This window comes from Centrocercus urophasianus, unplaced genomic scaffold, assembly GCF_019232065.1.
Source record: "Centrocercus urophasianus isolate 14NV4802_14NV808 unplaced genomic scaffold, USGS_Curo_1.0 seq_141, whole genome shotgun sequence".
Lineage (NCBI taxonomy): Eukaryota > Metazoa > Chordata > Aves > Galliformes > Phasianidae > Centrocercus > Centrocercus urophasianus.
In genome coordinates this window covers 6,243-9,254 of record NW_024884598.1, presented here as the reverse complement: position 1 = coordinate 9,254, position 3,012 = coordinate 6,243, and positions in this window count along the sequence as shown.

The following is a 3,012-nucleotide window of genomic DNA, read 5'->3' as shown; positions in this document are numbered from 1 at the left end:
GAACAGAGGACTCCAAAAATAATTAAAAACAGAGGCAATGATCTGAGAAGAAATAAACTAATTAAGTAAATATGGTATGAGAACACAAGATAACACACTATAATACAATATAATTAGAATCAAAGCTAATAAATCAAATACAATGAGCGTATCTGAAAGTTGTACGCCTTACGCTAGTGCTGAGGCGATGTGTGTGGTTGGGATGAACAGCAGGGAGGCTGAGGATCGAAAAGCGGAAGGTCTGATGACCTACCAAGGCTTTACATCTGTTCCCTCTGAGCAAAAATGGTAACAACACAGTGTACAGTCTTCTGGGGTATGTAGTTCTCTCCTGGGACAGGTACCTGCAACTGGAGCATTAACACTTTAACTCCCAGTGCACTATGTAATGTTATGATGTGGAATACCGATAACCAAAAATCATGAAATCATGACAAATGTGAATGTGGAGAGGTAGAAAAGAGAAGACAAAAATTTGCATAGTACCACTCTTCCAATTTACTTATCTTGTGACTCCACAAGGCATCTCTCATGCTCAAGTAAGGAGCTTTTTTTACTAATAAAAACAAAAGTAAGACACAGTCCCTGCAAAGTAAAAACAGCAACAAATATAACCCTTTCACCCTACTAAATGCTAGAAAAATGCATGGAAAGAAGGTTTTCCCTCTTAAATTACTTAATGAAATATATTTATGTCAGCATAACACAAGGACTATGTTTCCAGTATAAAACGGGGGAAAAGCTCTTTATGACTCAAGCTATATTTGAAAAGAAGCAACAAAAAAGATATTTGTTGCAGAATAAAAGTTTTGTCACATTGAATCAAATAAAGATTATTTAGAGATGTCTATAAATAAAGGCATTATACTGGGCTAGAGTTAATTCACCTGCAATTTCTGCTCTAAATCATACATCATTGATAGAGCAATTTATTTTCAGAGGTGGCCTGCATTGGCAATGACAGACTATTTACTTCTAGCCTTGAGGCTCATAGTTTAAATTCCTTTTATTGCCCTAAGAAAGGCTTGGAGATATTGGCCTCAGGTCTCCACCCCATGCCAACAAAGATGAATGTGTTTAAAAAAAACCTTTGAAACAGACTTTTACACTGCGTTAGGTTTTTCTTACGTGCATTACTTGCTATAACTCCATGAACAAGCACAATATAACACATTCAAGTCATGAAACTCCCTCCAGTATTCCCAAGAGTAAGTATTCAAAAATTTTTCTTTACAAATCTCATATGGATACACAGAGGAACATCATGCTACATTCCATTGCAGAGGAACTGAATTGCCTGACTGTGAGTCTCTAAATCATAGCTAAATTAGAAGGATAGCATGATTTAAAAGAAGTGGTGGAGATACTTTTCGAAGAGGCATCTGGAGAACACCTCTAAATAACTTCTGATTCACCACTCAAAATCTTCATGGAGACTGTATCATGAGCCTATGGAACAGAAGGTCCTGCAGCAATGATGCAGAAAAGTGAAGATTACTGTAGAGTCTGCCTTGGAAACGAATTATCTCCATATTCTCAAAGCAGTGAGTGCCAGCAGGTCTTTTCAAAAGCCCCAAAATCTGTATTCTCCAAAAGGAAAGGCCAGGAGAGAAAAGGTAGGCATTGACTTCTGTGTCACAGCTCACTTTTCTCAGGTTCAAGACAATTCATTTTCCCACCTGAGCAAATTCAGCTTTGAATTCCTAGGGGAAGCAGACAACCAGGTAGCTTTTGGCAAGAAATGGCAGTGGATATCTGTTTTTGCTACTCCACATACATATGTTGCTGAGCATAGAAATCAAAAGACAACCAAAACATAAGTTAAATTTGAATGAGACTGGTGGATCATGACTGCAACAACTTGCTCATCTGGGGCACATCTCCTGCATGAAGCTCAATCAAAGCAGCTTGGTACAAATGGTGTGATTTAATAGGGAATGACTTAAGCTAACTCAAGCTGGTATGTGAACATTTTGTGTTGATCACAACCCGAAAAAGAATAGGAAATGCAAATTCAACTGTTCCAGATTTTGAGTAGTGGCTGACCCTGACATTTGATCTGAACTTCACAGACAGACATCTGTCTCTGTTCAGGTGTGTCTCCAAATCAAACTGTCCATTTCACCTGCTTGGCACAGCAGGTCTTTGCATTGTCTATCCCTTAATTCCTTCCAATAAAAACATTAGTCAGGTCAGCTCAGCCAACAATTGGGACTGAAAAAGCTAATCTTATCTAGAGCACATCAGGAAGCATAAAGGTGTACTGCTCTGACGGCATCAGTAGTGAGTCTGCTTGGGGAGGGTAAGGCAGTGAAGTACTTCTCCCATTGCTGCATCAGAAGCACATAGAGGACACAGTCTCAGCGGAGGATGTAAAGATTTAAGTTAAGGGCTTGTCACAAAAATCCCTTTTGATGAGGTAATCCCAAAATGATTCCTTCCCTGTTTACATTTAAAAGTATGTCTCTGTAAAACAGATCAGGCTTAACCCCCATACAAGCATTCTGGTTAATATAAATGTTTAAAGCAAGTACATCATCTCTAGTGAAAACATTTTTTTCAGCAGAGCACAGTGAAGCAAGAAGCTCCGATTCAGATCAGCTGGTTGCTCTGTATACTTACAATTGGTATTTGTTTTAACGGAGATAGGCCCTGAGTTACGTATGTGAATTAATTAATTAATTCTAGTGCCTGTGGTACTAATTCAGCACATGATTTCAGGCAGTCAAGCTCAAAAGTCCTCTCTGACAAAACGAGTGTCATAGTTCCTACTATAAATTGACCTTGTAAAACTCTCTGAGTTCACATCAGACTATCCTAGCACCTGCTTTTCTCTCTTCCTTCACCTGCAGTTTACTGACTAGGTCTTGGTGCTACAAGACAATCTGGTGAGGTTTGGCAGGTCATTAATTCTATCAGATGTAGACTGACCTGGGAGAGTTTTACAGCAGGAGTGCTATAATAACTGACAAGTTATTAACTGTTGGGTTAATAAGCTCCATTTTTAGACAT